This window comes from Nicotiana tabacum, chromosome 2 (assembly GCF_000715075.1).
Source record: "Nicotiana tabacum cultivar K326 chromosome 2, ASM71507v2, whole genome shotgun sequence".
Classification (NCBI taxonomy): Eukaryota; Viridiplantae; Streptophyta; class Magnoliopsida; order Solanales; family Solanaceae; genus Nicotiana; species Nicotiana tabacum.
Window position 1 is genome coordinate 95,572,444 of NC_134081.1, and position 25,552 is coordinate 95,597,995.

General features: G+C 38.9%; 1 long non-coding RNA gene across 1 annotated transcript; it reads right to left on the bottom strand.

Moving 5' to 3' along the window:
- Nucleotides 1-8,493: 8,493 nt before the first annotated feature.
- On the bottom strand, nt 8,494-11,793 carry LOC107767472 (uncharacterized). Its single transcript, XR_001643907.2, has 2 exons — nt 11,139-11,793; nt 8,494-9,617 (listed from the first exon to the last, which is right to left on the bottom strand). It is a non-coding gene; the product is annotated as an uncharacterized LOC107767472 (long non-coding RNA).
- Between the last annotated feature and the right edge of the window lie 13,759 nt (nt 11,794-25,552).

A 25,552-nucleotide genomic window follows, 5' to 3' on the forward strand; every position in this document is an offset into this window, starting at 1 on the left:
CCCCAGAAAACTGAAAGGTAGTGAATGAGACCCCACAAGTCTCCAAAATACCAGCAGTACGGAGTATCCTCTAACACGTGTCCAAAAAGTCTTGAGCATCCTCTCTCTCTGTGCCACTGAAAGGTGGTGGCTGAAGTCTCCCAAACCTCTCCAACCTACACTGATCATCCTCAGACATAGCAAGAACCACATAATCCTGAGCAACAGCAACCGGCTGGGCTGGTGGTGCCTCTGGTGTCTGAAGTCCCTGAATAACCTGCTCGGGTGTGCGAGCGACGTGAGTGCCTCCTCTGGCCTGAGAAGTGGTTGCGGTCGTTGAAATAGAAACCGCCTAAGCAAGGCCAGTACACGCAGTTAGAATCTAAACTAGGGCCTCCTGAAGGCCTGGAATCACAATAGGCACAGGTGGTGCCTGAGCTGGTGCATCAACATCTGGAACCTGGTCCTGATCTGGGACAACCGATGGATCTGTAGGTACTGCCCCAGCTGTTGTACGGGCTTCACCTCTGCCCCTACCACGGCCTCTACCACGGCCTCGGCCTCTCGCGGCCCTGGCTGGTGGTACTGGTGGCTGGCCCTCCTGACCGGTAGCATGAGTCCTCACCATCTGTGAGAGAATGAAACAACAGATGTTTAGTTACTAGAATCAACAGATTCGCACGACAAGAATTCAAGAATGTGGAGTTTCCTAAAGGTTCTGCAGCCTCTCGAAGATAAGTACAGACGTCTCCGTACCGATCCGCAAGACTCTACTAAACCCGCTCATGACTCATGAGACATATGTAACTTAGGCTCTGATACAAATCTGTCACAACCCAAAAACCTAATATGTCGTAATGGCGCCTATCGTGGAACTAGGCAAGCCGACTCATTTCAAAACAAACCAATATTTTTCATTTCAAAGATAATTTCAATACTAGTTAACATAAAACCTTCATTTAAGGAGTTCAAATCAAAGAAAACAGAAGTGCGAAAAAGAAAAGCCCGACATCGGGGTATCACTAGTCATGAGCATCTACTACAATCTGTCTAACAATATCAAGGCTAACTCAGCCTAGAAAATAGCTAAATACAACTAGAGGAAGATAAGAGGGAGAAGAACAGGGGCTATGATCGCCAAACAACTACCTTGCTATCTCCAAGAAAATCTGCAACTAGAACACTTAATAACCGCTACTGTGTCCAGCTACACCTGAATCTGCACACAATGTGCAGGGAGTAACGTAAGTACGCCAACTCAGTAAGTAAAAACAATAAATAAAGACTGAGCAGTACTGACGAGTAATAAAACATATAACGTTCACATCATGAAATCTCAGTAAAGTACAACATGCTTTAAAAATCAGTGTTTGAATCAAATCATCTCGTTTAAACCCGGTTTCAGTAAAAATTATTTAAAGATATTTTTCCAACATTTTTTCAAACAAAGGCTCAATGCAAAGGTGAGCAAAATGATGAAATCATAAACAACCCCTCGGGCAAAACATCACTCGTATACAGCCCCTCGGGCAAACCTCACAATCACTCTTGCCACTCGGGCATACCTCACAATCACTCATACATCACAGTCACTCAGCGCTCGACACTCGCACTCAGTAGGTATCTGCGCTCACTAGGGTGTGTACAGACTCCAGAGGGGCTCCTTCAGCCCAAGCGTTATAATCTGCACGGACAACTCACGTGCTGCACGAAAAACTCACGTGCTATAATAATAAAGTATGTTGCAGGCAGGCAGCCCCGATCTACACTCATCCTCACAAATCAAGCCATCGGCCTCACTCAGTCATAAAACTCTCAAGCCACTCGGGCATTTCAGTAAAACAGGGCATTCGGCCCAAAACATTTATATGCATCAAAATAGAGCCACAAAATTGAGTTATGCGGTAAACAAGTATAAAAATGACTGAGTATAGATTTTCAATCGAAAATAATGAGAGGATGGTAAGAAACTACCACTAAGGGTCCAAACAGCATTGGCGCAAGGCCCAAACATGGAATTCAGCCCAATTTATAGAAATCCTTTCTAAAATATATAAGTATCATATGGTTTTAACAAAGTATGCAACTTTACAGTTGCTACGAGATGGACCAAGTCACAAATCCCCAACAGTGCACGCCCACACGTTCGTCACCACTAAAAATAGTAGAATGATACAAAATCTGGGGTTTCATACCCTCAGGACCAGATTTACAATCGTTACTTACCTCAAACCGGTCAAATCTTTAACCCGCAATGATCTTGCCTCTAGACTAGGTCTCCAAATGCTCTGAATCTATTCACAATATGCGCTAATAGAATGAATTCCACAAGAAAAATTACAAAATTAGACCAAAGCCCGAAATTGGCTCAAACCCGAGCCCATGTCTCGAAATCTGACAAAATTTACAAAACTAGAAAGCCCATTCACTCACGAGTCTAACCATACCAAATTCATCAAAATCCGACATCGTTTGGTCCTTCAAATCCTTAAATTACTCTCCAAAAATTCCAAGCCCTAACCCCTCATCCTCACTAATTACCATGATTAAACAACGAAAAAATCACCATATATACAAGTATTAGGGCTCAAGTAACTTACCTCAACGAAATCCCCTTGATTGCCTCTTCAAATCTCTCCCAAAAGCTCCAAAAACCGAATAGAAATGGTGGAAATGAACCAAATTCGCGAAGGGTTCAATTTATGGTTTCTGCCCAGGTTTTTCGCACCTGCGGCCATTTTCTCGCACCCGCACGACCGCACCTGCGCAACTCACTTAATCACCCAGCTTCCGCACCTGCAGACTCCTTCCTCGCACCTGCGGACTCGCATCTGCGATCCCAAGGGCGCATCTGCTAAACCAGCCCAAACTCCTCATCTCCGCATCTGCGCTCAAGGCCTCGCACCTGCGGGCTCGCACATGCGGCCAATTCTTCACTCCTGCGTTCCCAGCCTTGGCCCAGTGCCTACCGCACCTGTGCACTCCCCACGCGCACTAGCGGCCTCGCACATGCAACCCTTTCTTCCGCTGGTGTGGAAATAGCAGAAGCAGTAGCTCCAGCTACAAAGTCCAACTTCGACAAATCCGTTAACCACCCGGAATCACCCCGAGGCCTTTTGGGACCTCAGCCAAAACTACCAACAAGTCATATATTAACATACAAACTTAGTCGAACCTTTGAATCACTCAAAACAACATCCAAATACCAAATTACCCTCAGATTCAAGCCCAAGAACTTCTAAATTTCCAAATTCGGCAACCGATGCCGAAACCAACCAAACCACGTCCGAATGACCTCAAATTTTGCACACACATCACAAATGACACTACGAACCTACTCCAACTTTCGAAATTCCATTCCGACCGAAATCGCCAAATTTCCAATTGCGCCAATTCAAGCCTAATTCTACCACGGACCTCCAAATCACATTCTGGACGCACTCCTAAGTCCAAAATCACCTAACGGAGCTAACGGAACCATCATAATTCAAGTCCGACATCGTTTACACATAGGTCAATATCCGATTGACTTTTCCAACTTAAGTTTCTACTTAAGAGACTAAGTGTCTCAATTCACTCTGAAACCACTTTGGTCCCGAACCAACTAACCCGATATAACATAATATAGCTGAATAACACAAAAAGAAGTAGAAATGGGGAAAAAGGGGCTTATAACTCTCGAAACGACCGACCGGGTTGTTACACAACTGTTCCAACCGGGTCTTGGACCATTCATCATCCTCGATCTCGGCTTCAACAATGATCCGAAGAGAGGGAATCTCAACTTTGTTCCAATTTTCTATTTATTTTCTTACAAGCCTTTTCTTCAAAACATTCATTTTCTTGATTCATTAATTTGGGGCCTAAGAGCATTTTTAGGATCTGGGCATGAAGTTCGTAAGCATGTCATGTCATTAAAATCTGCATTAACAGAATTGAAAAGAGAATAAGAAAAGTGACAAGATTAAGAAAAGAGACATTCCTCGATAATGAAATATTAATTTTATTTGATTTTTAAAAAATTTTTAAAGATAGAAGGGTTTACATCAGAAAGTAAGACAGTAAAGTAAAACATCCGGATTACACCCTGAAATAATCCAGACGCAGAAAGGATAGCAAGACCGGCTACCAAGACTCCCGTCTAACAGGGAACTTTCGGGTTTGGCGATCGTTTTTTCGCTGTTCTTCTGTCTCGGCAATGGTTACCATGGCCTTCAGTGCCGGATCAAATTCCTCATCATCACAGATCATTCCAATGATTGGCCCAGTGTTGTAAGCAGGCAACAGATTGTTCGTCACATCAAGAGCCTCTTCGTCCTGAAGAACGATTCTTTCGGCTTCAATCAAGTCTTCAACTGCCCTCTTGAGGGTCCAACAGTCCTCAGTATCATGTCCTACTGCTACAGAGTGGTATTCACATCTAACATCAGCTTGGTGCGAGGGGGACTCGGGATTTGGCCGGTTCAGGATCACTGGCTGCAACAGACCTAGACCGATTAGCTTTTGAAACAAATTTGAATATGATTCACCAATATGGGTGTACTGATTTCTTCTGAGGGGCTCTCTTGGGCGAGGATTGTATTGGGGAACATTTGGTTGGGATTATATGAAACTTGGTAAGGACGGCCATTTCTGGGAGGTGGAGCTCGGTTTTATGTAAAATACTGTGGCCGCGTGTAAGGTTGCACGTTTATCACTGCATAGGGAAGCGGTGCCACGGTATAAGCAGCATCTTGATGGAGATAATAGTGTTGTAGGACCTTAGGAAGCATATATGAATGGTTGAATGACCAGCGGGCCCACCTCATGCTAGAAGTCATCATGGCTCCCTCTTCTCTCCCGTTTCTGTTCATCAAAACCCCTCGAACCATTCTGATAGGTCTGTGATATGGCCTTAAAGGTAGCATGGCTCAAGATTTTGCCCGTTTTTAAACTATTTTCGACCCTCTCCCCAATTTTGATAGCCTCGGCGAACGGATTACCCATAGCGGACATCATATTATGAAAGTAGTCCGCCTCTTGGGCCTCTAGGAAGACCATAACCAATTATGCTTCGTCCATTAGAGGCTTTACCTTGGCGGCTTGCTCGTGTCATTTGACAGCATATTCACTGAAATTTTCTGTTGTTTCTTGGTCAAGCTGGACACAGAGTTCTCTTTTTGGATCTTTCACTCTTGCTTTTTTTTCGCTCTTTGTTTTCTTTGTTATTTTTTGTCACTCTTTTTTTTTCTTTTTTTTTCCACTCGGTTTATTTAATCGGTATGATCGAATCCGATGGGGATTGCCTACGTATCATGACGCCGCATGAATCAGATTTTGCGTAGTTCAGGAAAGATTAGGAACAAAGTAACTCTTTTTTTTAGATTTTGATTTTTTTTTAATTTTCGAAAGAAAGACTTCTAAAGAAAAAAGAAAATATTTTTTAAAATTTTTTTATTTTTTATTTTATTTTTTCCGAAGAAACACTTCTAAATTTGATTTTCTTTTTCGAATGAAAAACTTCTAAAAAGAAAGAAAAAAATTTTGGTTTTAAATTTTTTTTATTTGGGATTTTCTAAGGAAAGACTTCTAAAGAAGGAATTAAAGGAAAATATTTTTGGATTTTTGAAAATTGGGGGTCGGAACCGATGAGGTTTGCCTACGTATCTCATATCCGGTGAGAATCAGACCCGCGTAGTTCGGTAAAAATCAGAAATAAAGTAAATAAACTAACTTTTTTTTTACTCATATACAAATAATCCCATAAAACTCCTAACAAGAAAAATATTTTAGATTTATTTTTGGAATTTGTTTTTTGTTAAAAGAAAAGTTCTAAAGAAAGAATTTTTTTTTATTTTGATTTTTTTTGGAATCTTCGAAAGAAAAACTTTTTAAAAAAGAAAATATTTTTTTGGATTTTAATTTTTTTTTTAATTTTGGGAGAAGATTTTTTTTTTTTTTTAAATGGAAGAAATATTTTTTTGATTTGACGTCTCAAAAAAAGACTTCTAAAAAGGGAAGTAAAGAAAAATATGTTTTTAGATTTTTGAAAATTGGGGGCCGGAACCGATGAGGTTTGCCTACGTATCTCACATCTAGTGAGAATCAGACCCGCGTAGCTCGGTCGGTGTTGACATAACAGAAAAACATGATTTTTTAAATATATTTTTTTTGGTTTTTTTTAAAAAAAATATTTGGCTTATTTTTTAAATGACTCTTCTTCTTTTTTTTTTCAAAATTTCGGTAGAGTTTCAGAATTTTTCAAATACTTGAATTTTTCATAACCGGGTAAGTTTCTCTTTCCTCACTCTTGGTTTTTCTTGATTTTCTTTCCCTATTCTAGAAGATGGTCAACATGCAAAGCCGAAACAAATAAGTGCACAAGTAACACCTTAAATGCATCAGGATTGTCTTTTGAATTGGGTACACCTATCCTAGGCAGACCCAACCCCTATGTTGAGTTCCCAAAATCAGATGCACGTGATGCAAACAAACGTACCTACTAGGGATCCGGCATGAGGTTTGTTCTTCTAGGTTTAAATCCTTGTGGAGAAGGTATCTAGACTGGCTTACTCGAGCGGACAACTCGAGCCGAGGAGCGTCAGTGTACCGGTAGCATTGCTTTTCGGCTTAGCTGGTGGTGCTCCCCGCCTAAAATATGTATGACTAAAATCCTTCACCGGGTGACAAGCACCTCGGCTATCTCAAAGAAAGTAAGTTATGTCAAGCAAATACCAATTTAAATCCAAGAAGACTTAGAGGGGTGCGAGAGAAGACAATTTATATGTATAATTCAACAATATCAAAGTGGTAAAAAGCGGGCAAATAACACATTAAGCCCAAATAAATTACAATATATATAAAAATTAATAAAGCCAAATAAAGTCAATGTAAAAGCTCGAATTCTTGAGATTCCCCAGCAGAGTCGACATAGCTATCACACTCATTTTATACCCCCCGAAATGATAAATATGTTATTGATTGTGGGTTAAAGAGTTCTTCCAATTAAATTGACAAATTTGAAGAGAGATTATTTTATTTACAAAGTCGCCATTTAGAATTGATTTTTCGGTGTTCCAAGTCACCTTTTATTTGAATCCCTAGTCAAAGGAAGGTTGACTCTTTTATTATTGATCTGCGAAAATGAAGTTCGGATAAGAAATTTTGTTGATCTGGAAGGTGTAAGGCATTCCCCGAGTCTCGTGGTTCTAGCACGTTCGCTTTATTGACTTAAAACTTGGCTTGAATTAATTTTGGGCAAACTGTGATTTATATGATTTTCATAGTTTACCTAATCGCTTTTTGGATAAACTATGTTGACATAACCACACTACGCAGGCGAATGCCTGATCGAATAACAAAATTAATTAACTTATCATCATTGCGCCTCGCAAGCAAATTCGAAATTATGACAATCAATTATTTGTAATACTTTAAAGAAAATACTACATTTGAGAAAATTAATTCTTAAAAATTATTTAAAAATTCAACTATCGCGCTACGCAAGCGAATCCGCAATTTTAGCAAAGGATTAATTAAATTAAAAAATTTAACTAAAACTAATGGGTATGGTATGAGATTATTGAACTAATTTAATGCAAGTTAAACATCACGCTACGCAAGCGAGTTCGTGAATAAAAAAGGGTTAAAAAGGGCGCCTACTAGTTGCCTAGCACTTAAATTAATTATTAAGGTGATTAAGTTAATGAGTTATTCTAATTACAGAACAAATTTATTTTTTCTATCGAAAAGTAATTATGTGAACAACCATGGTATTAAACTTGGGCCAACCTTTTTGAATTTAAAGAATGTGCTGCTTTGGAGATTTGTATAATGGCATTGGGTCACACTTTTGATTCATTAAAAATGGGCCAACTTTGTTACTAAAAGAAAATGGGCAGCTGCTGAAATTTACTTGGCCCAACTCTCTTCTTTAATTGATAACCACCAAAATAGACTATTTGAGGCACATGTCCCTTTATATTTTTCTAAATTCCAGCACTAGTTCAAATTCCAATTGCTATCCCTTACTGGCCATTGATGGTTGATTAAAGACAAAAATCATATTTTTATAACTAATAATAAGCATTTAAAAAGAAGTAACCTATTAATATAAAATAAACTAGCCTAAACATGCATACAGGAAGATATGAACAAATTATTTCCATGACAAGAATTTAGGCAGTAGATTCTTACAAAGCACTTCACAATATATTTAAGCTAATTATGCCCGTAAACATGAAATGTATCAACTTCCACCAAACCTTGTATACATAAACCTTACGAGGAAACAATAAACCATATATGGAAATATTCAAGTAAAGTTCAATCATAGAAGATTTTTACCAAGATTTTTAATGAAGTAAAATCAATTCTTTCCTTAATAGGGACTGCTGCAACTACACTAAAAACTTGACAAGTATGAACTCAACTATATACGTACTTCTTGCTTCAGTCATCAATATTTACTATCATAGCTCAAATTGTTCATATATGACAAGCAAGGATGAATCAAGACTGTTGAATAATTTCAAATAAAGACTCAAAAACCATACATTCTTCATTCATATGAAACAATTCAAAAGCTACAACAGAAGAAGAAATACCTAAATGTTGAAATGCTAGAGCAATAACGATGAGAAGCCAGCAGAACAATTCAAATCAAATACCCCAGCAGCACCAAATATCAAAAACTCCAACAACCCAGATAATGCTTGAGCCAACAGACAAAAAATAGAAGCTAAACACCAAAGGGGACTCGTTTCATTTTTGGAACGTACAAAGGGAAAACTGAAAGCTATTTTAGCTACTATTTTGTTTCTCTCTGATGTTGTGTTTTTCTTTAGAGTGTAAAGGATGATGGCTAAGTGTGTTAGAGTGTGTCTATATGAGTGAGTTGAGAGAGGCGAGTGTGAGGAGTGTAGGCGGATTGGAGGGTGTGAAGAATGAGAGGGTGGCGGCTATGGTTTTTTGTAAAGAGAGATGATCCGTTCTTCTTCTCCTCTGGGATTGTGGAGATGATGTGTTTTTGTAAGAGAGGGAGGTGAATGGGGGACAAGCATGGGGGACAATAGAAAGTGGAGTGGGAATAAAGAGTGGTGGGGGAGGGGAGGGGGGACAAAAATTGGGGAGCAAGGGAAAGTGGAGTGAGAAGTGAGGTATTGGTGAGATGAGTGGGAAAAATTCAAACATGATCAAAAATTAAGTGCTCACAACATGCGCCTCTTTGCTTGGAAACACGTAGAGTTTTCATACAAAGAAAAGATGAGCGATATGACTAATTTTTGGTCATACCGTTATTCAAAAGGGAAGAGATAAGAGAAAATAGTACAACCGAGTCCTGGTTTGGGCAGCCTACATATCCCGGGTTATAAGGAATCAGGTCGCGTGTAGTTCAAGGAGTTGTGGTAGCTGAGATTATCGGGAAACTGTGATTTCACTTTTATTGCTGCTTGCTGAACTCCTTATTACACCATAATTAAAATGAAAAAAAACTAAACAAGCCTATCAGCTGTGAGTTACAAGGTTCCTATCTCTAAGTCTTCTGAAACTTGATCTTGAGTCTGATACCGGTAGCATTGCTTTTCAGCTTAGCTGATGGTGCTCCCCGCCTAAAATATGTGTAACTAAAATTCTTCACCGGGTGACAAGCACCTCGGCTATCTCAAAGAAAGCGGGTTATGTCAAGCAAATGCCCAATTTTTAATTCAAGAAGACTTAGAAAGGTGCAAGAGAAGACAATTTATATGTATAATTCAATAATATCAAAGTGGTAAAAAGCGGACAAATAGCACATTATGCCCAAATAAATCACATTATATACAAAAATTAATAAAGCCAAATAAAGTCAATGTACAAGCTCGAATTCTTGAGATTCCCCAGCAGAGTCGCCATAGCTGTCACTCTCCTTTTTACCCCCTCAAATGATGTGTGTTATGGATTGTGGGTTAAAGCGTTTTTCCAATCAAAGTGACAAATTTGAGTAGAGATTATTTTATTTACAGAGTCGCCACTTGAAATTGATTTTTGGGTGTTCCAAGTCACCTTTTATTTGAATCCCTAGTCAAATGAAGGTTTGACTCTATTATTATTGGTCTGCGAAAATAAAGTCCGGGTAAGAAATTCTGTTGACCGAGGAGAAGGTGTAAGGCAGTCCCCGAGTTCCGTGGTTCTAGCACAGTCGCTTTATTAACTGCAACTTGACTTGAATTAATTTTGGATAACATGTGTTTTATTGGTTCCCATGTTTTATCTATCCGTTTTTAATTATTAAAATATAAAATTATCTTTGAAACGAATCACGTGTGTGAATCCGTTTTGTTTATTATGCCAAAATCATGTCATGCGTACGTGTACACAATTAATAGCATTTTATTATATAAGATTGTTTTTGGTCAAAGTTGCGCAGACGCGTACTTTGATTTATTTTGGGATCATAGTTACGTCACGCGAACGTATAAAATTACCACGATAATGGATTAAAGCACGCCCAAAGCAATTACGAATGTTCAAAGATGTTATCCTAAACTAATTTGAGATTATTGTGAGGACACGTGAGTTATGAATAAATAATTATTATGGAAGACAGTGATGCACTCTAGTTTTTATGAGCAACAGTAATGATTTTAAACCCACTTAATCAAAATTTCAACTCAAAATTATGCCTAAGATTTACTAAAATTCTTCTTATCCATGCTATATGACCTAATGTATTAGCAAGGCCTAACTTAATTAATTCTCATCTTAAAATTGGCAATCCGAAGACATGAGTAGTGAATGCTCCTCACAAAATTACAATTAGCATATTTCTATACCATAAGCAAATCAATAGAATATAACCCAACTCATGAAATCTTTAGAAAAGGAAACTTTCGAACAAATTTCAGAATCTAAAATCGATACAGTGTGCTCACCCAACTAAAAGTAAATATTTAAACTAAAATATGAAACATGAGTAAGATGAAGTATAATTTGTATTTAGCGAATGAAGACCTAACCAACAGAACTTAGCCAAATGTTGTAGCATCAAATAGACTTGAAAAGAATATTATTGAACTATTAAACTATTATGCTCACATTCATCAATCCAAAGACATAAATTAAAAGATAATCAGTAAAGCAAAACATGAACCTTCATATTAATCAAATCTGAAAAAGTACCAAGTTTAGGGAGGACATACCCAATGGTGCAAGGACCAAATTTAAACCAAATAAAGAGAACACAGCTGGTTGGAGCTCAGCAGCATAAATCCGGCAATAAACAGTTGAACCGAGCAGTGGCTTGAGGCTAAATCGCCTCTTTTAAAACCAGAACTTCGATTTTTTTTTCTTTTTTTTTTTCGTTTGTTGCTAAGTGCTTTTTTTGTGTGTATGTGTGCTCAAAAACGTGAGTGAAAGAGTGAGAGTAAGCAGCAAGGTTTTTGGGTATGGGATCGGAGGGTCTGGTCGGAGTTGATGGAGAGGTGAGGCGTCGCTGCTAGGGTTCGTCTATGGGAGGGGAGGGTCCGTTCTTTTTCTTCTTTTTTTTGTACTTCTCTTTTCCAATAAAAATCAGTGAAGGATGAACACTAAAACTAAACCATAATTTTTCATAAACTTTTCTCCTCTCAATTTTCTGTCCTCTCTCCGTTTCTCTATCTATGTGCGTGTGTGTTTGAGAGAGATGATCAAGTACTTTTATTTCTCGTCTCTTGATGCGGCTGAGTCCAGGCAGCTGCTGGACGGTGAGGTGCTGGGCGTATTTTTTGAGAAAGAGAGATGCGAGCTTGGTCTTGAGGGAAAGGGAGGGTCGGCAGATGAAGCTTCAAAATTAGGTTAGGGTTTGGGTGTAATGTGTATTTTATATGGGAGGGAAAATGAATCTCAGCCTTTGGATTGAAAGAGTTTTAATGGCTAAAATTTCATCTTTATTTCTAAAAGGGCTGATGGATCAAGCTATTTTGGCTCATGTTTGGCCAATTTGGGCCATGACTTGGACATTTGAACAAAACAAGACTTTAGAAGAACTAGTCCAAATTAAATCTTTTTTTTTTTTTGTGATTTTCAATTTTATCAAATAAAACCTATAAAAAGGTGAAATACAAGCTAAAATACTAAGATTAAACTTAAAACTATTTAAATACTAAAATTGATAAAAAAAATATAAATATGGTCAAAAATTAGGTGCTTACATTCACCACTTCAGGTATGTCTCTATACTCGTTCGAGGACGAACGATTGTTTTAAGAGAGGAAGGATGTAACGACTCGGCCGGTCGTTTTGAGTGTATTAGCCCTGATCCCCTATTTACTGTTTTCCCCGTACCTTTTTCTGCTTATGTGACTTGCCGAGATGTTTTGTTTTTGGGTTTCGGAGTGTTTTGGGACACTTAGTCCCTAAAACAGGAGCTTAAGTCTTAGGATTTTGACCATAGTCGGAACTGTGTGAAGATGACTCCGGAATGGAGTTTCGTCGGTTCTGTTAGCTCCGTTGGGATAATTTTGGTACGAGTGAACTCGTGAGTGAATGGGTGTTCGTATTCTATGACTTTTACCCGATTTTGAGACGTGGGCACGGGTCAACTTTTTAAGACGGAACGGTATTCCGGGAGATCCCCATATACTGCAAATTTACTTTGAGACTACAGAACGGTATTCCGGGAGATCCCCTTGACTGCATATTTACTTTGGGACTACGGAACGGTATTTCGGGAGATCCCCCATGTACTGCAAATATACTTTGGGACTACAGAACGGTATTCCGGGAGATCCCCCTTGTACTGCATATTTATTTTGGGATTAGGGAACGGTATTCCGGGAGATTCCCCTGTCTTGCAAATTTACTTTGGGACTACGGAACGGTATTCCGGGAGATCCCGCTGCACATTTACGTTTGGGACTACGAGACGGTATCTCGGGAGATCCCCTATTGTTAACTCTGTGTATTGAGCTGTTGTCTTCTATGATTTTATTCCTGTTAAATTTCAGTCTTTATTTTACTGTGGTATTTCATACTACCTTGTTTTATTATATATATACCAGTAGGGCCCTGACCTGACCTCGTCACTACCCGATCGAGGTTAGGCTTGGCACTTAGTGAGTACCGATTGTGGTGTACTCATGCTACTCTCTGCACATATTTGTTTTCGTGTGCAGATCCAGGTGCTCCTTATCAGCAGCATTATTAGTGAGACGGGACAGTTTTGGAGATTTTAAGGTATATCTACCGCATCCGCAGACCTCGGAGTCCCCTTCTACTCTTTCACATATCCATTATCTTCTGTATTTTTCTTTTGTTAGACTCTGATGTATAGAGACACTAGACTTTCCTTCTGTAGTTTGTGATTCACGATGTTCCGGGATTTGGGATTACTGTATATTTTTGAACAACTAGTTGTTAAATTTACATTTTTATTTCATTATTCTGCAATGTTAGACTTACCTAGTCGTAGGGACTAGGTGCCGTCACGACGTCATACGTAGGAGAAATTTGGATCGTGACATTTCTTGCCTTACAATGGCTGTTGAGCCTAATAATTATATCCAGACCTAGGGAAACAAGATCCTAAAATTGTGCCCCTCTTCAATGGTAATAAAGGGGGCCATTGATGAATATGTAATGGTATGCTATGAATGCAAATATTCTCTTAAGTGACTGCCTATTTAATGCCAGGAAATATTTTTCATTAAATGCTTTCTGAAAGTAAATATTAGATCTTCTCACGTTGATTGTGCTCCCTTCGGGGTTCAACGGCAGCTGTCGTTCCCGGTACCGATTGTTACTCGATTCATCTTCTGCCTGTCTGCAGTTCCACGTGTCGCCCTATCATTCGATCATTTGATATAAGCAATTTTACCCGATACACCAAGACGAAAAAAAAAAGATAAGATTAGAGATAAAGCTATCAAAACGGGTCGACTCAGCCCAGTCCAGCCTAAGCCTCGTGAGCTTTTAAATTTGATGGGCTAGAACGGGCCAGTTCGCCATATGAATGGGCCTTAAAATGGCCAGCCCAACCCAGTCTAAGAAGCCCGTGGGCTAGGGTGGGCCAGCCCTTCAATTTGTTTTTAGAAAAAAGAATTTCTTTAAATCCTTAAATATGTTTTCGTGATATAGTCGATTAATCATGTAAACAACTTCTGTTTTCTTAGAGTGTACAAAAGCTTGATATTTGACGAGAAATCTCGTAACTGAGATGCAAATTCTCTATATCTCTAGCTCTTCTCTTTTAAAGTTACATGATTATTTTCTTAATACTTTTCTTTGATTTTTCTCAAATTCAGGGATTGCTTCAATAAGTTTATATGCTGATGTTTTTTAATTTAGGATTAACATCTTTGTTGATTTCATCATTATAGTCCATAAAATCTAGTGGTTAGTTTTTTTTTGTGTGTGTATTTAAAATTGATCTTTTCTATACTGAAGAGCAGTTTAAATATTAATAATATATTAAAGTAATCCAAACTGATCATTGGCCACTTAAAGTAATATTTTCTTTTGAAAAAAGATTATTATTGATCACCTAAAACTTTTCGAGTTCGTTATTAATTAAGCAAAAGAAAAACTAATTTTGTCATATTACATGCATGTCAAAAATCTAAATTCTAGTTGATATAGAAGGGTAAATGAGCAATCTAGGGTTGGAGAATGGGGATTATAGTTAATAGTTTTTTTATTTTTATAAATATTAAATATTTAATAGTTAATTAATTTGAATTTAATTAATTTGTGGTACACGGGCCGACCCAGGCCCAGTCTCGGTCAAACCACAAGAGCCAACGGGCTGACTTGGGCCGGGCTTATAAGCTTGTCACGGCCCGAAATTTCTCACCGATGGGACCGTGATGGCGCCTAACATTTCACTTGCCAGGCAAGCCAATGTTAGAGAATCATTAAACTAATTTCTTATTTCCATTCAGTAAATAACAATAATTAACTAAAATAAAATATAATAAGTGCGGAATATCATAAAACTGTATTAATTACTACCACCTGGATCTGGAGTCACAATTCACGAGCATTCTAGAATTTACTACAAGTAATAGTCTAAAAAAAATACAACTGTCTGAATGAAAGAAAACAGTAGGACATAAAAAGATAGACGGGGACTTCAAGGTCTGTGAACGCCGATAGATCTATCTTGAGTCTCCGGAAAGTGGACCAATAGCAAATCTCGATCAACCTGAGTGGGTATCAAAATCTGCACAGAAAGTACAGAGTGCAGCATCAGTACAACCGGCCCCATGTACTGGTAAGTGTCGGGCCTAACCTCGACGAAATAGTGACGAGGCTAAGGCAAGGCACCTACAATCAATATGTACAATTTAACTGTGTATACGCAAATAACAGGAATGAAGAACTAAACTGGAAATGTCGGGAGGGAAAATATACTGAGGGGAATACAAGATAAAGAACTACAACAAAATGATCACCGGAGCAGTCAATATACCATGAATCAACAGGAATAGTGAATACAGTAAAGAAAAATGCACGGCATCACCCTTCGTGCTTTTACTCTCAATCTCATCGTAAAATTAATAGAAATGGCACGACATCACCCTTCGTACTTTTACTCTCATATCATGGCACAGCATCACCCTTCGTGCATTAACACTCACAATATGGCACGTCATCACCCTTCGTGCATTAACACTCATAATATGGCACGGCATCACCCTTCGTGCATTAACACTCACAATATAGTACGGCATCACCCTTCGTGCATTAACACTCACAATATGGCACGACATCACCCTTCGTGTATTAACACTCTCCCTTACCATAATACAATGCATAAATAATAACAGGAAGATAGAATAACAAGTACAAACCTTACTTCAACATTTGGTTCCATAATATCAATCTCAGCTTGAAATAAAAACTCAATTATCACCAGAAAATTCCGTAAACATGATAAGAACAATAATTTAAACAACACTAGTATAACAAGTAGAAATTTGGCATAGGAATGAGACAATATCAGAAAAACAGAGAAACATGAAAAAATAGGTAAATTGGCGGCGCATAGGTACTCGTCACCTCACATATACGCCGCTCACATGAATTTCACTTAACAAATAATCTAAGGTTCCTAATTCCCTCAAGTCAGGGTTAGACACAACACTTACCTTGCTCTGAAGACCACTTAATTCTCAATCACAGCTTTTCCTTTGAAATTCACCTCCAAAACACTCGTATCTATTCAAAAATGACTCAATAATATCAAATATTGTTTACGGAATCAATTATATTGCATAAATTAAATTTTATAATTTTTCCTCCCAAAAGTCAAAAAATCGACCCCGGGCCTGCTTGGTCAAAACCTAATGTTCGGACTAAAATCTTTTTACCCATTCACCCCCGAGCCCGAATATGTAATTAATTTTGGAATCCAACCTCAAATTGAGGTCTAAATCCCAAAATACCCAAAATTCCTTTTTTCTACCCTAACCCCTAATTCTACCATGAAAACTCTAGATTTTATTTTGAAAATTCAAGAAATGTAATGGGTAATGAAAGAAAATGGTTTTAAATCACTTACCAACAATTTGGGGAAGAAATAATTCTTGAAAAATCTCTTCTCACCGTTTGGTTTTTGAGAAAAATGAGTTTTTGGCTAAAATCCCATTTTTGGATTCTGTTAAGTGCTGGGCGATAGTGTTCATCGCGTTCGCGAGAGCACTGTCGTGTTCGCGAAGTGTATGGGTTGACAAGCTTTCGCGTTCGCGAGGCAGTCTCGCGTTTGCGAGGCAGTGTTCGCGTTCGCGTAGGCTACCCTTCCCTGGTCTTCACGTTCGCGAGACATTGCTCGCGTTCGCGATGAAGAAAAGGCTGACTCCCCCTCCCTAGTGCCTAACGCTACGCGCTAGCGATGGGCTTGTCGCGTTCGCGAAGGGTAATGCCCTCATCGCTTCACGTTCGCGAAGAAGATATCCTCAGCTGCCCAGTTTACTCTTTGCGTTCGCAAGAGTACCTTCGCGTTCGCGAGAGTACCTTCGCGAACGCGAAGAAGGACATGCCAGAACACAGATTCTGCAGGAAAACCAGATTTTCAAAGTCCAAAACATCCTGTGGCCTATCCGAAACTCACCCAAACCCTCAGGGCTCTAAACCAAACATGAACACAAGTCTAAAAATATCATACGAACTTGCTCGCGTGATCAAATCACCAAAATAATACCTAGAACTATAAATGTAGCACCAATTCAAATGAAATTCTCAAGAACACTTTAAAACTTCTAATTTCTCAACTGGACGTCCGAATCACATCAAATAAACTCCATTTCTCACCAAATTTTGCAGACATGTCTTAAATATCATAATGAACCTGTACTGGGCTCTAGAACCAAAATACGGACCCGATACTAATAATGCCAAATATCAATCAATTCTTAAAAACAAATAATTTTTAAACTTTTAATTTTTATCAAAAATTCATAACTCAAGTTAGGGACCTCCAAATTCGATTCTGGGCATACGTACATGTCCCATAATTCGATACGGACCCACCAGGATTGTCAAAGTATGGATCCAGGCCCGTTTACCAAAAATATTGACCGAAATCAACTAAAATCAACTTTTAAGGCAAATTTTTTTATTTTTATTAGTTTTCAACATAAAAGCTTTCTAGAAACCTGCCCGGACTGCGCACGCAAATTGAGAAGGGTAAAAATGAGATTTTTAAGGTTTTAGAGCGCAGATTCGAGTTCTAAAATATAAGATGACCTTTTGGGTCATCACGAAGCCTCAATTTTAAATGGGTTCAAAAAATCCTAGCCCAACCCTACCCAAGTAGCGGGCTAGGTTGGGCTGGCCTCACGGGCCAAGCCCATTTTTACGACTCTAATTAGAGGAATTCTTAAATTGTATATAGCCATATGTACGTCGATGCCTTCATAGCGGGGGTAAGTGTTCCTTACACATATTCAAAAGTGGAGCAAAACTACTACATAAAGAGAATCAAAGATGTTATGAAAATTTTTGGTGGATACACGATAGTCAAAATTAGGGCTTACTACATTCAAATAAGGAAAACATTTAATAACAAAAATTTCTAGTTGATTATAAAGTTCTAAAAATTAGAAAATAAATTAAAGGACTAATTTATCCGATATAAAAGATATTTTAAAAGGTAAAAATAGGCGAACAAGTTTTCGCTAAGACTCCTAAATCGAAAAGGAGTTCCAAGTGCATGTTCCACCTAATATATCCTAATATATTTTTATAAATAATTAATATGTCAAAATTTTATTAATTAAAAAACTCTCCTAAACCTAAAAGGACTATAAAGTGGTCGAAACCTATTGTGAATTGAAAAGTGCAGGAATTTAGAATGGTAAGGAATTGAAAAGCCAAGTCTTAAATATTAGAAAAATAACTAAATGACTTCTTAAATATTTAAAAAATAATTAAATGACTATTCTTAAATATAGAAAAAATAATTAAATGGCTATTTTGTCTAGTGTAAACTCTATTTTAAAAAGAGTAAAAAAGACGAACGACATTTCGCTAATAGTATTGTGCTATTAAGCCTTGAGGAAATTGGCTATATTAATAGGAAAATAGTTGTATGATATTTATTTATCAAATCAAAATAATTTTGTTATTAGATGTTTAGGTGTAGGTATCTTGCCTATTTAAGAAATTTAACTTATTTTGAGAAGTGTTTTTCTCAAAAATACTTTTGGTGAGAAGCAATTTGCGTGTCTGTCTAATTAATTTGAAAAACACTTCTGAGCAGCAATTAGTGTTTGACCAAACTTTTTAAAAAGTGCTTCTAAATAGTTTTCTCAAAATCATTTTTTTAGAAGTGCTTATTGGAGAGAAGTTACATTTTTCTGCTTCTACTCAAAATCATTTTTTTTCCTTCTAAAAATTTGACCAAACACTTTAACTTTAAAAAAAAAGTTACCTAAAAAAATATATGCTTTTGATCTTGAAAAAGCTTAGCCAAACTGGGGGGAACTTTTTAGGAAGCAAACCAGGTATTCTTTAAGATTTGATATCTTATACAACTGAAAAAGGAAACAAAGTTTGAAAAGAGACTCACCTTATCAGTCTTGGAGAATTTAAAGAGCTCTAATATAAACCCTTTCTAACTGACATTTCGTAAAGTAAACTAATCAATCATTGTTGAACTAAAGAAGTATCAGATTTGTTTGTACGATATTTATATTTGTTGCAAAATCTAGTTACACTTTTTTCCTTCCTAAATAATAGATTAAGAACAAGTGGAGAAATAGTGAAGGCTATAATTTTTAACTAGTCAACTATTAAAAGATAAAATTACAAAACTTAAGCATTTAAGCCTTTTAATAAAGCTTTAGATGTCACTAGTAGAACATAAGTTACAAGGAAAAAGGGATAAGTTAGAAAATATTAGTAAGGTGTCTGGATGGACTTTTAAACTAGTCAAATAAGCTTTTAGATTTTTTTAAACTTGTTTTAGGGTTTGGTAAAGCTATAAAGTGCTTAAAATAAGTTTAAAACTACTTAAAACAATAAGTTGGGCAACCCAACTTATTACTTTTTGGCTTAAAAGTTATTTCTGCCGAAAAACTACTTTTTTTAAGCCAATCCAAACAGGCACTAGGTGTTGTTTGGTTGGGGAGATTTGGAAAAGCAATCACAATACAAAGTTCTGCGTAGACTAATAAATATAGTTTTTGATTGGACGTATTAGAAAATAATTATGCATAACTAGTGCAACATTTTGTTGGCCGCGCCATAAAAGAAAATTAAGATCTTGCATAATGCATCATTTCGTTGGAGGTATAACTTAATACACGTATTAAGTTACGTAGGAATATGTGTTTACCCTTAAAATCGGATAACAATTAAATTTATAAGTAGTTTTAAAGATATGTGATTTCACTTGGTACAAACTGAGAAATATGAGAATTGAAGTTAGAAATTAACTGTAAAATGAAGCAAACCAATGTAACGCGCAACTTTGACCCTCGAGCTAGGTCGCCCTCGAACCAACTGAGTATATTATTGAAAAGCAAGAACTGAACAATTGAATAAGAGAGCTTAAGAGAGAAAACGTAATATATTGCTTTGTTATGCGTGAATGTGTCCTTACAAAATGATTGGAACCCCCTTTATATAGTAGAGGAGTTCTACATATGGTATAATTCTAAACACATAAGGAATTCTCCTAATTGGCTAATCAACTGGTCTTGACTTGATACATGATGAGATCTCCGCCACAATCCTCGCCCGGTCACGGATTCCTCGGTTTTCTGTTATTCGACTTAGCAGTCTTCCTTCGATCTCGCTAGATCTCTATCCTTCTCGAGTCTCGACCTTAGCTGGTCTCGTTCTCGATCGATCCCTGAATCACGAGCTAGGCAATATTTATTCATGTAACGATCCGATATAACTTGGGATTGAACCTTAGTCTGCCACCCCAGTCTCAATGTTTATTTTTGGAGAGTAATGAAAAGAAACGATTTAAGCCTTCGATCATGACGTAATCATCGTGACGTAAGCTGCAGAAGTGACCGAAATATCTCTTCGGTACAGATTCCCAGGTATTTAACGTGCGTCAGTCGACGGTCGGCCACTATCAGTTTTGAATGGTCATTGTGAAACCAATAAATAGCCCACTTCTTTATTATTTCAAACTTTACTTTTAAACCTTTTTAATTCCAATTCTCCATAGTTCTTTGCCTTATTCAAAGCTTCCTATCTTCAGATCTTTGAGTTTCTTTGCTTGTTCTTCCTAAAACACCAAATACTTCAGTTTTCATTCTTTTTTGCCAACAAAAACTAAATAGCCAAAACATTTAAAATGGTTCCGTAGAAAGAGGCTGCTTCCTCATCTCGGCCGGCCGGCGAGAAATCACTGGTGGAGCCACGCCCTGAAGAACTTATTCCTGGGGTGTGTGACATAGATTCCGACTTTAAGGTCGAGAAACCCTCATCGGTTCCTGGTCGATGCGAGCCGATATCGAGATATATATGCTTGATACTCAAAAGCCTCCTCGACCAGGTGAAGAAAGATTGCAACTGGGGAAACAAAGAGGTTGTTATACTCGCACCAGAAGAAGCGATCACCACCCACGTGGAAGGGTTCCTAAGTGTTTACACTTATCCTTTCATGCTGGGTCACTGAGCAAAATCGATGGGCTTCCATTCACCCTTGACCACCTCATAAGATTATATAGCCCTCGACTCTATCGAGGTGGACTGATTAAGCTTCAACGCTGGGCCACCAAGGCTCTTATCTCTGGTATAGATGAAGACAAAGATCGGGGCTGGATGGGCCGATTCGTTCGGGTGAAGACCACGAACCTAATCTCGGCTGAGAGCATGCCATTTCCTGAGAAATGGAATATGAAATGTAAGTATGATTCCGTCTTTAATTTTTGTTCGTTGTTTTTACTTCTTTATCAATTCTTATCGGTGTTTTTCTCGATGCAGCCGTTTCTTGGATGCCGGGTGTGGTTACCCACATCAAAAACTGGGTTAGGAGCCTGGTTTCGACGTCAACACATGCCGAGTGCACATGGCACGATTTGTCAAAGGGTCGGTGGGAGGATCGTACTCATGGTAAGCCTTTTTCCTGACTTACCGATTTGTCTATCATTCAAACATCTTTTCAAACATGAGTTTACTTACTTTCTCCTTTTGTAGGTCTCAGAAAGGATGCGACTATGAGACCCCCGTCCGGTGATGAAGAAGTTTCATCACCTATCTCGAAATCGGCTAAGGAGAATAAGAGGAAAAGGGCCTCGAACTCCGAGGGTCAAAAACCCAAGAATAGAACAGCCCGTAAACCCAAGGGGAACACAATCCCACTGACTATGGAGTCAGTCCAAAGGCTAAGGGAAGAAGAAGAAGAAGAAGAAGAAGAAGAAGAAGAAGAAGAAGAAGAATAATAAAAAGAAAAAGAAGAAGAAGAAGAGAAATAAGATGATTCTGGGCTGGTGGCTCTCGCACGAGCTAGCACCAAGATTCGGAGAACTCTGGAATCGGTGGGAGTTGATACTACTCCGTCTATTTTCGATGAGGTCGAGGAGAAGATTTCGGCCCAAGTCCCCGAGCTGAGAGGAACCAGAGATGCTTTATCTTGGGGCAAAGAGACCGTTGAAGAGCTGGTGGATGCTCGTGCAGAAATCGGGCTCAAGGCTCCCCAAGAAGGAGGCGACGCCCCAAAAGACCCACTTGGGGCAATAGAGACCGGGGATTTCCCCTTGTTTCCTTTATTTTCTGAGTTGATAATACGCGACGCTTAGTCCTTGGAGACTTTTTACGGGAAAGGAGCCCACAAAGAGGAAGATCCTTTCCGTGGTTTTTTTGTTGGGGTAGAAGGTGTCACCGGTCTGAGTGACTTGGAGGTTCCGAAGAAGAGTTCCGGGTGAGGATTCCTCAAGTTTTAAACTGACCAATCAATTTTTGGCCCCTAGTGTCGATCCCGGGTGCAAGCAAACAATCGTTATCACGGCCCCGGAGGATGCTCGGGTTCTTGATGCCCCCGTAGGGGTGGCTAGCTTCCTCCGATGTTTGGTCACGGAAGAAGACCAAGCCCAGATGGACGAGGTGGGAGTGCCTTGCCTTTTCAACGAAGCCCAACAGGCCCTGAACCGGGTGAGTTCATATTTTCTTTGTCAATTTTCATACTTGTACTTTTCTACCCTTGTATAATTCCTTCTTTCTATTTTTGTAGGCTTTGTGCTTTATCATGAGGCTTTCTTCCGATCCCGAGGGGAGATGAGCCGGTACGAAGCCGAAAATCGATGGCTTACTGAGGAGAGAGATGACTTCAAGCTTCTTAGTTTGCAGATAGAAGGGGAAGCAAAAGGACTTCGGGCTGAGCTAGAAGCAGCTCAGAAAGAACAGGCTGATCTGGCCGAGCAGATAAAAAGAATCTTTGAAGTTAATGACACTGACTCGGTCGTGGAAGCTAACAGTTTGGTCCCATAGGTCCAGCGAAATCTCGATGTGATCGGACAACTTCGTAAGGAAGTGGAAGTAGTGAAAGCGGAGGACGAGGCGTGGAAGAAAAACATAGACAGCCCTTCCTCAGAAAAGGAAGCTGCCCGACCTCAACTGGCCTCGACTGAGACCCAACTCCGAAGCTTAAAAGAGAAGGCCTTGGTGCAAGCCAATAAAATTTAGGAGTTCCAGTCTCGGTTGGATTCAGCAACTTTCGATCGAGAGCGACTTGTCATAAAACTTGCAGCGGCCAAATTGGAGGTCGACACGGCCAAGGCTAGTGCTGATGCAATGGTGGCTGTCTGCCGGCCCGACGTTGAAGCTGCTCAGGTTCGTGCAAAGGAGGTTGCCGAAGCTTCTCAGGCTCGAGCAAACTGGGTTGCCGAACATGCTAAATGCCAATCTCAAAGGGAGACTCTCGAGGAGATCCATGCTCGTGACTTCGATCTTACAGCCGAGATCAAGAATGCTAAGGAGCTCAAAGATGAAGCCAGAGTGTTGGCCTTTCCTAATGATGATGATTCTGGGAGTATGAGCATATCTGAAAGCGGAGAAGGCCTTGAGAGTGAAGATGTTTCTCCCGGAGAAGACTAAGTCCTTTAGGATTAGTATCTTTTGTGTTTATTTTAAGACCGTTTCGGTCTTTTGTAGAGAAATTTGATCGGGCCATGTTGCCCTTGTAAATGATTTTTGACATATATATAAAACCTTTCTTCCTTTCTTCCTCATAAAATTATGAAGTTGTATTCTAAGATTCGAGGTTTAGACAATTTCATTGAAACTAAACTAGTATAGCCCTTAGGATTTATGATCGAGTGAGTGCTTGCTCGAACTCGAAGTAAGGTAACCCTTAGGTTTTTTATTTGAGAGAGGATAATCTCTCGAACTCAAAGCTAAAACAGCCCTTAGGCTTTTGTATTAGGCCGATATAGTCTTTGTAAAAGATTATTTTTGGCTTTCTCCCCTTTTCGGCTTGAATAAGTTTTTAGTCATTTGTATTTGCAAAACTTGTAATGCCTTAGCATGCAATAAGGAACTGTTCGAGAGTTCGAATAATTTTTTACTCATTAGAGTTTTCGAGGCTTGATATTATCAAAGCCTTTTATGATTTTGCCGGGGGTAGCCCTTTTAACTGGTTTATGAGGGAATTCGAAGGCCTATTTTATTACGGAATTCGGACGTTTCCGAACCATGTTAATTCGGCCTTAGCCTTTTTAGTTCGGGATTTGCCCCTTGGGCTTATTTTCCCGTTTTACTTCGAGCTTGCCCGAAGTGTCAGTCCCCGAGTGGAGTGGCCTATAAAAATAGAGGGTTTCCTAAAAGGTCTTATGATCTCAGCATTTTAATAATTCGATCTCGTTTATTTTTCGGACGGCAGTCCCCGAGCGTGGGGGTAATTATCCGAACAATGGTTATGGTCGGCCCTTAAGCCTGTTTACATAATAGATCGAGAGTACGAAATTATAAAGTAGAAATTTTTTTCTAAGGCATGATATATCGGTAAAGAAAAATACTTCTCTTTATAAATGATTATACATGCGTACATGTTTTGTGCCAGGGCTCGAGCAAACTACGCGGGCACGGTTCGTTTGACCGTTTGGCCCTTAAAATATTTTCTATCGAGACCCTGCTACCATGAAGTAATTTCTTCGTATCAAAGTTGATATTCGGGGGCAATGCCCCCCAGTATTCGAGGTTGATTGTAAAGAAACCTCGGATACTGTTAAATTGTTCTAAGTTAGTACGATCAATGGTTGCCTCATTAAAAACCTCGCCGGAAAACCCATTTGAGACAAAACCGGTCTAAGAAAAAAAGAGTGCAACGCGTGCTTTCAGACCTAAAGGCTTCGTGTCGAAGAATCCATCGTTGTTTCTGGTCGGACACTTACAAGGGTTAGTTTAAAATATAAATGAAAATGGAAAGGGCCGTACCTTAGCAGTAGTATCGTTTTAGGTGCGATACATTCTAATTGCTCGACAGTTGTTCGCCATTCATCGTGCTTAGCTTGTAGGATCCTTTTCCGATGATTTCAAGAACCTGGTACGGTTCGAGTGTTAAGGGTGACTTTTCTTAGTACCAAGTCCCCGATTTTAAAATGTCGAAGATTGGCTCTTCGATTGTAGTACCTTTCGATCCGCTGTTTTTGGGCGGCTAATCAGACGAGAGCGGCTTCACATCTTTCGTCCAACAATTCTAGGCTCGTATTCATGGTCTCATTATTCGACTCCTCTGTTGCATATCACCTGATGCTAAGTTCTCCGACCTCGACCGGGATCAGAGCTTCGACGCCATAAACTAACGAGAATGGTGTTGCTCCGGTACTGGATTTCGATGTTGTGCGGTATGCCCATAGAACCTCGAATAGTATTTCTCTCCATTTTCCTTTGGTGTCTGTTAATCTCTTCTTAAGATTTTGGATGATGGTTTTGTTGGTCGATCCATCTTGTCCGTTCCAGCTGGGATGATAAGGTGTTGATAGAATCCTTTTGATCTTGTGATCCTCGAAAAATTTAGTTACTTTGTTGCCGATGAATTGTTTTTCATTATCACATAAAATCTCGGAGGTCATCCCGAATCGACATATGATGTGGTCCCAAATGAAGTCTATGCCTTCCTTTTCTCTGACTTTCTCGAAAGCCTGTGCTTCAACCCATTTAGAGAAATAATCAGTCA